Source organism: Trifolium pratense, linkage group LG1 (genome assembly GCF_020283565.1).
Source record: "Trifolium pratense cultivar HEN17-A07 linkage group LG1, ARS_RC_1.1, whole genome shotgun sequence".
Taxonomy (NCBI): Eukaryota; Viridiplantae; Streptophyta; class Magnoliopsida; order Fabales; family Fabaceae; genus Trifolium; species Trifolium pratense.
In genome coordinates, this window is record NC_060059.1 from 44,191,118 (window position 1) to 44,201,972 (window position 10,855).

Genomic DNA, 10,855 nt, shown 5'->3' on the forward strand with positions numbered 1-10,855 from the left:
TGGGGTAAAGTTGTACCATTTTTCAAGCAGCAGATTGAATGTTCTTGACAAAGAAAATGAAAAAATGGGTACCTCAATATGTATGATTCATGAATGCAAATATATTGAAATAAAAATTCCAAAATTTACCGTAACAAACGAAAAGTTATTGGCACCAAACAAACAAAAGGGTCATGGGACAGAAAGAACACCTTTGCTCAATATCTTTTATTTTGTTTTTATGAAGCAGAAGATTGAATGTTGTTCATAAGCAGAATCTTAATAATATACAAACTCAAAACCATGTTAGGGAAAGAAAGCTTATTTGTCCACCTCTAACCACATTCTTGCCAAATCATCATTAATTAATATTACTTTCATTCCATATTTAGCTTATGGTGCCAACTTGGATGCTTGAGTTGGAAGAAAAATTTAAATTTTGAATTTCCCTCTTCTTTTGGTTTTGTTGGGTCTTATTTTTGCATTCAAACAAGTGAAAAACTGATCTGGCCCAGTTGGTGAAGCCCATTTCGCTACCAAACAAAAAAATACTTACCTGGAAAGGAAAAAAAGAAGCACGCGTAAACATTTTGGGCAATTCCTTTCTCCCTCCACGCGACCCAACCAGAAAAACGCTATCAAATTGATGCAAGCCTACAGAAATCCTCTCTGACTCTTATCAGTACACTCCCAGCGGATTTTATGGCTTTAATCGATATCTCTTCAACGTTGAACAGAACAGAGCAACCAAATTCAAATTTCCCCTTCAATCTCTCACTCTGTTCTTTATCTTCTCTCATTTTTTTTGGATTGCTTCATTTCTCCTTCTCTTTTGACAAATCCAGCAACGGGAAAGAATGAGGAATCATCGCACACGACGGAGGCGAGAAAGAATGAGTAATCAGCATACACAAAGACGTTAAGGTAAGCTGAATGTCATTTATGTTTTGGATTTAATTTTTTGATTGTGAATGTGAACACTCACAAAGTGCTTGATGAAATGTCTCAATATGAAAACCTGATGGCTTTGTGGTATTCTTCTTCAATGTTGAGTATTCTTTCATTATTTGTTCAATTTATGCTTCCAACATAAGAGATTATTCGAACCCGATCTCATTTTCATTTCAGGAAAGAAAGTTCTTAGAAAGTTCTTAGGTGACAGATGGGTTCCTCTGTGTTTAAAGGAATTTGATCCCTTTTAGGAAAGAAAGTTCTTAAAACTCATAAAGGTCTCAAACTTTTGGTCATTTTGTCTCAATATGAAAGTTCTCATTTTGTTTTTTTCTTTTTGCATCAATTCATTTCTTTCTTGGTGCTTGAAATATGCAGGAGCTAAAAGTAATGGAAATAAGAAAAATTATAGCTTTCTGGGATTTTGTTCATCAATCATTTCATAAAGGATGTTTCAGGTAACATAAAGCATATGCAATTTTAGGTAACACATGAAGCATGAGATTAAATATGTATTTACTATTATAAACATAAAGCAAAAACAATTTCAGGAAACACATGATTGAATGTTTAAGAAACATGAGATTAATTGCTTTTGTGAACTTCTCAATACTTTTTTAATACTTTTTTGAAAAGAATGACAGACAAACAGAGATTTTGATCATAAGAAAAAGATTTTTTAAATACTTGGACACTATCATTGTTTGATTACTATACAGAGATTTTGTTGATTTTTAAAGTTGAATCTTTTCTCATGAATGAATATTGTTCTATTCTCAATCCTTTGATTTTATAATTCTTGAAGAAGCTTCTTTTATGTATTTAAACGATTTATTTGTTCAAATATGTGCTTTATGACTTATGAATTTGTATTTAAATGATTTTTAGGGTTTTGATTTGAAATTCAAAATTTTCCCTTTTTTATCTGCTCCTATTTTTTCTGTATAAATATGTGTTTTGGGGTTTGTAAATCCACACCTACACTCGATAGTTGCTTTCATTGTGATATAAAAGATTTTGAGTTTTATTTGTTCATTTAGATTTACAAAATAGATCTTCTGTTTCTTTTTCTAGGTGTTTTAGAAAAAAGGAACCTGTGAGTGGCCATTGATAGAGTTGTTCTCAAGTAAGTTTTAAGCTTTCTGCAGCTTAATTTATTTATGTTTTTCATTTTTTGTTTGTTTCAAGTGACTGTTCCCTATTTTATTGAAACAGGACTATTCATACCTTTGACATCATCGGTACAATTGAAGTGAAATTTGTAAGCATTCACATCCACCATTTATTGTGTCTCTATTTCTTTGTTTACTGCAACTAATTTGAACTTTATAATTGATTTTTTTTATATTTGTTTTGGTATATAAGTTTGGATCGTTGGAAAACTCGAGTTCCTAATATTTCTCAAGTAACCCATATTTATAGCAACCACTTTTAAATTTGATTTCAAATTAGCAACTAATATAAAATATCCTATCAATGGGTTGTTAACTATTTTTATGTGTTTACATGGAGTTTTGATAACATCTTTAATTATAAAATTTCTTATGATAATTCTTTTGATTTTTTCCCCTTCTTTGAGTTAACCACACGGCAACAATATCTTTTTTGCCCTTATTTCTTCTATTCTTCAATCTGTTTTATGTTTTAGTTTTGATTCGATTTCATTTTTTTTTCCTGTTTAGTGATTTTGATTTCGCATGAGATTGACTGTTCATTTCCTATGTAATTCTTATAATCCATGAGATTGGGTAGTGCTTTGTGTCAAGACGGTTAGTATTGAGGTTGTAAGAGGGTTGTTGGTTTGCTGCATTTATTCCATTTGCTTACCTTCATAACATGGCCTTAATTGTGTACATTAGGCAACTACCCATAACCTAGCCAACTTTCGAATAAACCAATGCAAAAAATCTATATGAAGTCACTTCTTTTTATGAGCTATGAAATATAGTAGTGAATGTACTTCTTTAATGATTTCCACTTTGAGTTTCTTTTTTTTTTTTTTTTTTTTTTTTTTTTGGTACATAATTCTATGAATCTAATTAAGCAGTGTTAACAAGAATGTCAAATTGTTGCAGATGTGTACAACTAATGGTACAAAGTCAAATGTACACAAAGGTTGTTTTTGAAGGTTCGAGAAAGATAGCAAGATCGCCATGGTGCAAAAGTAGAAACGATATACCGAATTTTTAACTTCATATATCATCAATTAGATTGCTGGCTGTTATAAGCCAATTGAATATACTTGGCATTGAAACACCAAGCAAAAAAAACACTTTGGTTATAGTAGTCTTAGTAGATAATATTATTGTTAACTTCACCTGATAGAATAAAAGTTCAAAATACATATTGTTCATTATTTTTTTTTTATTGAGTTTTGGTTTGATAGTTTGCTTTGTAAGAGTCTTTAACATAGTAAGCAAAGAGAGGGGTATTATGTAACTTTAGTATAATTAAGTTCCAAATTTATTTTAGAAAAAATATGGGCGGCGTCCCGGAAGGGTTATGTTTATGCATATATCAACTTTGTTAAATATTATAGAGGGATGATGTTATGTAACTTTATGATAATTAAGTTTCAAGTTTTATATCTAGAAAAAACACGGGAGGCATCCCAGAAAGGTTATGTTTATGCGTGTATCGACTTTGTTAATATTTGATTTGATTGAATATAGTAATTTGTACTTCATACTTCCTGTTAAATGATAAGAGTAACTAACAAGTATGCCATCTAAATTGAGGGGTGAAACTAAAACACAACATTTTGCCATTTGATTGAATTTAGTTAGTAATTTAATTTGTACTATATGCTTCCCGTAATTCTTAATGGTAACCAAGAAATATTTTATCTAAATTGAGGGGTGAAACTAACAAACAATATTTTGCCATTTTATTTATCACAAATTTATATAGCATTTGCAAATTGATAATTGTGTACGAAATTACTAAAAGGCGGTATTTCCCGTGCGTTACGCACGGGCACCAGAACTAGTATATACCCATTCATGCATTATTATGAATGATCAAGAGTGAGAAAAATGGGTTAAGTTATACCTTTGCATAATTAAGGTTTTTTGTTCTTCCCGTTGTACCTTTTTTCAAGCAGACGATTGAATTTAGGGACTACGGATCATCAAAGCAGAATATATACTTATTCATGCAATATTATGAATAAAAATTAATAATTTTTTTTGATAGAAAAGCGGACACTGATAGGGACAATTACTTGAGTAGCAATTAAGGCAACAACTAGCATTCACATTTAGGGACTAGGGTCATTAAGTTCATCCAAAATTTTACTCTAGAGTCATTGAGGCATCTATGATCCATCAGTTACAAAATTTATAAAACATAGTATATTCATCGATTCCGATGGTCAAATTTAGGGTTACTAGGGCAATATACTCCACCCTTTTTCAGATAATGAAAAATGATTTCGTCACACAATGAATGTTCTTGACTAAATTTAAAATATGTATCTCAACATGTATCGATGAAAATATATTGGATTGAAAGTTCCAAAATATATAAACTAGGAAAATTGATACATCCACTCATGACATCAAAACATAAGAAACTGAGATGGGAATCATATACCTCTTGATCTGACTTTTCATTTTCAAAAGGTTGTTCTGATTCGTGCATGAAGCCGCATCTGAATGATCAACCTTCCCTTTACCCAACAACATGATTTCAACTTCAGTTACAGTCCTCCAAGAACAGTTCCATGAGATTTCGATTTCCAAATCACTGTTGAACCTTGGCAATTAACCACCTTATTAGCATGCTGAACCTGAACACTGTTATGCTCAGCAACAAAAGCTTTTGTATTTATCAAGCAAAAGATTGAATCTTATTGAATGATCAAGAATGATAACACATACATCTAGTGCTATTATGCCAACACCTACTGAATTTTATCAGATACAACCTCATTATGGTTTCCTCCATTGATCACAATGCAAGCATCCTTATATTCCATATGTTGTCTGCATAATGCCATACATACCAGGTCGATATTATAAGTAATAGTTTATACTCCAAAGAGTTGGATTCTTTGTATTTTGTTCCTGAGAATTCCTTTGAAACCCTTATCAGTAAGGTCATCAAAGCACAATAGATATTATCCTTGCATTATATTATGAATGAAATTTTACATTAAAATTGCATTTAAGGCAACAACGCTTTCACAATATGGCATCATCCAGCATTTTTAGGCCACCAAGATAATTCCTTATAAAAATCATGGAAGAAAGTATATCCAACTTTATATACAATACCACTAGTGATAATTTCACAATTAGGGTCATAAAAAGACAATAGACACCATTGCGTTTTGAATAAAATTTTCATATTAAATTTATTTCCTTTAAAAGCCACCATCGAACATTTTCATTATGAATAAAGAATTCATAATGCATTTTTCTCAAAGGTCATTGAGGCATCCATCCATTACAAAACTTATGAAACATTTGGGACAAGGGTCATTATGTTCATAATGCAAAATCACTTCTAATTGCAGTTGTAGAATTGAAGTTAGGGACTAAGGGTCATCAAAGCAAACTATATACCCATGCATGTATTATTATGAATAAAAATTCATATTTTTTTAATAGAAAAGCGGACACCGATATAGACAATTGCTTCAGTAGCAATTAAGGCAACCACTAGCTTTCACATTCAGGGACGAGGGTCATTAAGTAATTTATCCAGTATGTTTTGGGCATTAAGACATCCAATCACTTTTTATCGATGCATAAGATTAAAAGTTTTATCAAAGCCCATCATCGTTCCCAACAAGTATTGATTATAAACTAGATAGGGCAAATATGTTGGAATGAAAATTCCAAAAACTGTTGTTTTAAAATATTGGTACCAAACATGATCTTGGGACATAACATTTTTTGCACAATTAAGGTTCTTTTTGTTCTTCAATGATCAAGAACGAGAAAAGTTGGTAAAATTGTACCTCTTTTTCAAGCAGAAGATTTGAATGTTCTTTAATAAATAATAAATGAAGAAATGGGTGTTTGTAATGTTCTTGACGCCGGAAAAACAGTTCATTACCTTCCAGGAAGCATTCTGAAGGATCTTGTAATGTTCCGTAACTTTCTTCTGAAACTCGAGCTTTTCATATCTTTCATCACTAAACCCTCCTCTTTCTATAGCTTTCTGATATGAATGTGCAAAGAATATAAATAAGCAAAACAGGGAAACATGCATGAACCAGGCTCAAACAATGTAACCCATCAATATAGTGAAAAAAAGTCAGAAGTTCAAGATAGATGAACTCTAGAAGCAAGAGAGCTAAAATCATTTATGTATTAGGACTTGAACCACCCTCCTGAAGAAAAGTAACACATCTAACGTTTGTAAACCAATGCCGCACTTCCTATTTAATTCAAAATTTTATATCGCAACCCAACAACATGGAACATAGAAAAGGGAGCAGATAAACATTATAGAAAATAAGCATCGTTTTACAGAATAAAAACCTTTTCCGGCATGAAAATAAGCAACATTGAAATCATGTCTCAACCTAACCCAAGAAACCACTATTTATTGGCCACATAGAAGATCTGGAGCAAGCAATCCACCATTTACTAACAGAAAGAGAACATAAGAAATTATGTGAATTCTAGACTGAGCTAGAATAAAAGACCTCCTGGAAATTTGTCCCTTAGCAGATGAGAAGGCCACCCAGAATAAGAATAACGGTCAACAATGAGAGTGTTATTCCACTTTTCAATTTTGTTTCCATCAATGACCTGCACCAACAATACAACTTAATTAAAGAAATCTTGGCATTTCACTTGTCATTAGCAAGTACCAGCAAAAATATCCAAATGGTTCTATTGCTATAAAACTTGCACGCAACATTAGCAAATAAGAACAACATTCTAGGATATAACCATATTAACATAGTAACTAGAGCCATGTATCAAGCTTATTGAATTATACTTCCCTATGAGTCAGAAACCATGTCAGCTTTACAACACTATGTCATCACAACTTGCTTCTGCGGATTACATAAAGGCTATGGAAACTAGAGGTTTTGATCAAAGGACTTAAATGCCTAAGCTGTCTATGGTTACCATTTCTTCCTTCATAATGCAAAATCACTTCTAATTGCAGTTGCAGAATTGAATTTAGGGACTAAGGGTAATCAAAGCAGAATATATATTCATTCATGCATTATTATGAATAAAATTTCATAAATTTTTTTAAAAGGACACCGATAGAGACAATTGCTTGAGTAGCAATTAAGGCAACACTAGCTTTCACATATATGGACTACGGTCATTAAGTTCATCCAACATTTTACTCTATGATCCATCCGTTACAAAATTTATAAAACAAAGTATATTCATCGATTCCAACAGTCAAATTTAGGATTACTAGGGCAATATACTCCATCACTTTTTCAAATAATGAAAAGGGATTCCGTCACGCAATGATTCACAGTCTTGTGCGTTTCTATACCCGTTTAAATTGGAAACCCGCCATAGTTCCCAACATGTATCGATTATAAACCAGATGGGGCAAATATGTTAGATTGAAAATTCCAAACACGAGTGAAACTCCTTTATCATGACAAAAAAAACTGTCTTTTAAGGTTCTTTTGGGACAGACCAGAACACCTTTTGCACAATTAAGGTTCTTTAGTTTTTCTCAAGCAGAAGATTGAATGTTCTTGAATGATCAAGAATGAGAAAAATGGGTAAAGTTGTACCTTTGCACAATTAAGGTTTTTTTTCCTTCCCTTAAGCAGAAGTTGTACCTTTTTTCAAGCAGATGATTGAATTTAGGGACTACGGATCATCAAAGCAGAACATATATCCATTCATTCATTATTATGAATAAAAATTCATAACTTTTTTTTAATAAAAAAGCAGACACAGATAGAGACAATTGCTTGAGTAGCAATTAAGGCAACAACAAAGCTTTCACATTTAGGGACTAGGGTCATTAAGTTCATCCAACATTTTACTCTATGGTCATTGAGGCATCTATGATCCATCCGTTACAAAATTTATAAAACAAAGTATATTCATCGATTCCAACCACCAAATTTTAGGTTACTAGGGCAGTATACTCCCCAACCCTTTTTCAAATAATGAAAAAAGATTCCGTCACACAATCATTCAGTCCTATATAGGGTTTTATACCCTTTAAAAATGGAAAGCCAACATCGCTCCCAACATGTATTGATTATAAACCAGTTGGTGCAAATATCTTAAAGTGAAAATTCCAAAAACGAGTGAAACTCCCTTATCGTGACAAACAAAAAACTGTCTTTTAAGGTTCTTTTGGGACAGAACAGAACACCTTTTGCACAATTAAGTTTCTTTTATTTTTCTCAAGCAGAGGATTGAATGTTCTTGAATGATCAAGAATGAGAAAAATGGGTAAAGTTGTAACTTTGCACAATTAAGGTTTTTTTTCTTCCCTTAAGCAGAAGTTGTACCTTTTTTCAAGCAGATGATTGAATTTAGGGACTACGGATCATCAAAGCAGAACATATATCGATTCATGCATTATTATGAATAAAAATTCATAACTTTTTTTTAATTGAAAAGCGGACACCGATAGAGACAATTGCTTGAGCAGCAATAAAGGCAACAACAAGCTTTCACATTTAGGGACTAGGGTCATATTTAGGGACTAGGGTCATCAACTTCATCCAACATTTTACTCTATGGTGAAATTTAAGGTCACGGGCAATATACTCCCCACCCCTTTTTTCAGATAATGAAAAAAGATTCCTTCACACAATCTTGTATATGGTTTTTATACCTTTAAAATGGAAAGCCAACATCGCCCAACATCGTTCCCAACATGTATCCATTATAAACCAGATGGTGCAAATATCTTAGATCGTGTAATCCATTCTCGCCTTAATGGGCCATTTGTTTTGGTATTTTTTAAAAAAAAATTATACAATTAACTGTATTTTTTGTCTTTATAAATTATTAAATTTTACTTTCTAACCAATCAATAATCACTATATACCTTCTAACCAATCACAATGCAAATCACCATGCTAGTACACCACAGTACAAAAAAACCACTAAACTTCAAATAAATCACAATGCATGAAAATAAATCAATTTATTTATATTTGTTTAAAGTCCAGTACAAGTGGTGACGAAAAATGAAAGAGATGAGAAACTTACAAATCATACGGGGAAGTAGAAATCGTGCAGGAATAACAGAGCCTTCGTGCAGGAGTGACGGAACCGTCGTACATGGGACATAAGCCTTGCTAACAGCTTACTATGCCTCTTCCTCCTAATTTCCTCTTGCTTTAAAACATTTGAAGAAAAGGTAAGTCAATAAACATAAGGCTAACTTGGTAACTAAGGACTAAATGCTACGTCTTAGCTCTTAATTTTAAACTAATTAGTGCCTCATCACAAACAGTTTTGACACCAAAATTTGGGAACTTCATTGGCCAATGATTATAATAATGAGCAATAAAAGATCCACAAAAAAGACCCTGTTAATGAAAAATGCACTAACACACAACCAATATCAGTATATATAAATAGAGGACAACGTATCAACTATCAAGCATTCAATATAAGTGACAATGCAAAGAGGAAATTAGGAGAATGTGTCTGATCTAACAAAAAACTTGATTTCCAATTTGCTAAATCAGATAAATAACACAATCACTGCTACTACAACTCTTAAATCAACAAAAGCAAGTATCCATCCTATCAGAGGAAAACTAATACCTCAAACAACAAATAAATTGTAAAATAATAATCAATCTTAGAAGAGAGTAGAGACGATTTGCTAATACTCTGCATCTTTTTTATCAAAACTTTACTTTGCATTTTGAGATTGTAAAACAAATAATCAAATCTTAGAGCAGAGATTCAGGCACAGTGGCATCATTTAGAGGCTCACCCTTAGTTGCAAACTGAAAATTAAGTTCACAATTGTACTTGGCAGTCCTGTAACAACCTCTCTAGCAGAAGCAACACTCATAAAATCGAAGGAATAAATAGAACCATATTGCAAAATTGTAAGCATATTGCGAAATTGTGATAATGAAATAGTAAGCATATTGCAAAATTGTGTCATAAACAAATAAATCTAATTAGTTAAGAGGCGAGAAGAAAAAATATTGTGGACTACCATTTTACCTTCATAGATTAATTGAACAAGATGTGAGATTCAGTGCTCGTGCAATTTGGGGGAAAAGGGACTAATGAGAAAGTTAGGGTTTCGGTGACATTCAAATTTCTAAACGGGAAAGGGTTTGAGCTTTGAAGGGTTCGTGAAAGAAGATTAGAGGGTTCTGAGAAACGGTGACGACGATGAGAAACGGTGACGGTGAAGAGATTGTGAGAAACGGTGACGACGATGAGAAACGGTAATGGCGAAGGGTTTGTGATAAAACGGTGACGATTAGAGAATGAGAAGATCATAGAAACGACGACACGGTGACAAGGTTACGGTGAGAAACGGTGACGACGACGAGGTTACGGTGACGACGACGAGGTTACGGTGATGACGACGAGGTTACGGTGAGAAACGGTTCGTGGAGAGAAAAGAAGGAATGAAATGAAATTCTTTTCAAAAATGCACACACGCATATTTCACATTCTCTAACCTTAAACTTTGAATTTGTTTTTTTTTAAGTTTTTCTAAATAATAAAGTTTTTTTTGACAAATTTAAATAATAAATTTTTATACAGACTTTTCTTAAAAAAATCTTAGGGTTAAATATATTTTTTTGTCTTTATTTATAATTACCGAATTTTAATTTTCTCCCTACAAAAAATTACATGTTTTGGTCTTTGGTTTAAGTTTCTATTGTTAAGCTAATGTGTGCTTTTAAATAACTATCTATACTATATATACTTAGGGTCCGTTTGATGCGCACGATAGGATATTGACAGGATAGGATATAAAA

The 10,855-nt window shown here is 32.3% G+C and overlaps 2 long non-coding RNA genes across 8 annotated transcripts; one reads left to right on the forward strand and one right to left on the reverse strand.

Moving 5' to 3' along the window:
* Nucleotides 1-260: 260 nt before the first annotated feature.
* On the forward strand, nucleotides 261-3,141 carry LOC123884598. 4 transcript variants are annotated; one of them, XR_006800879.1, is made up of 5 exons: nucleotides 261-903; nucleotides 1,108-1,208; nucleotides 1,309-1,388; nucleotides 2,005-2,191; nucleotides 3,006-3,141. It is a non-coding gene; the product is annotated as an uncharacterized LOC123884598 (long non-coding RNA). The 4 variants fall into 4 exon arrangements; XR_006800878.1 differs by lacking the exon at nucleotides 1,108-1,208 and having other exon boundaries at nucleotides 263-903; nucleotides 1,309-1,414; XR_006800880.1 differs by lacking the exon at nucleotides 1,108-1,208 and having other exon boundaries at nucleotides 264-903.
* A 1,023-nt stretch (nucleotides 3,142-4,164) lies between these two features.
* On the reverse strand, nucleotides 4,165-10,537 carry LOC123884586. 4 transcript variants are annotated; one of them, XR_006800875.1, is made up of 6 exons: nucleotides 10,083-10,537; nucleotides 9,105-9,233; nucleotides 6,423-6,695; nucleotides 5,995-6,099; nucleotides 4,812-4,916; nucleotides 4,165-4,677 (listed from the first exon to the last, which is right to left on the reverse strand). It is a non-coding gene; the product is annotated as an uncharacterized LOC123884586 (long non-coding RNA). The 4 variants fall into 4 exon arrangements; XR_006800874.1 differs by having other exon boundaries at nucleotides 4,165-4,720; XR_006800876.1 differs by lacking the exon at nucleotides 4,812-4,916 and having other exon boundaries at nucleotides 4,165-4,720.
* Between the last annotated feature and the right edge of the window lie 318 nt (nucleotides 10,538-10,855).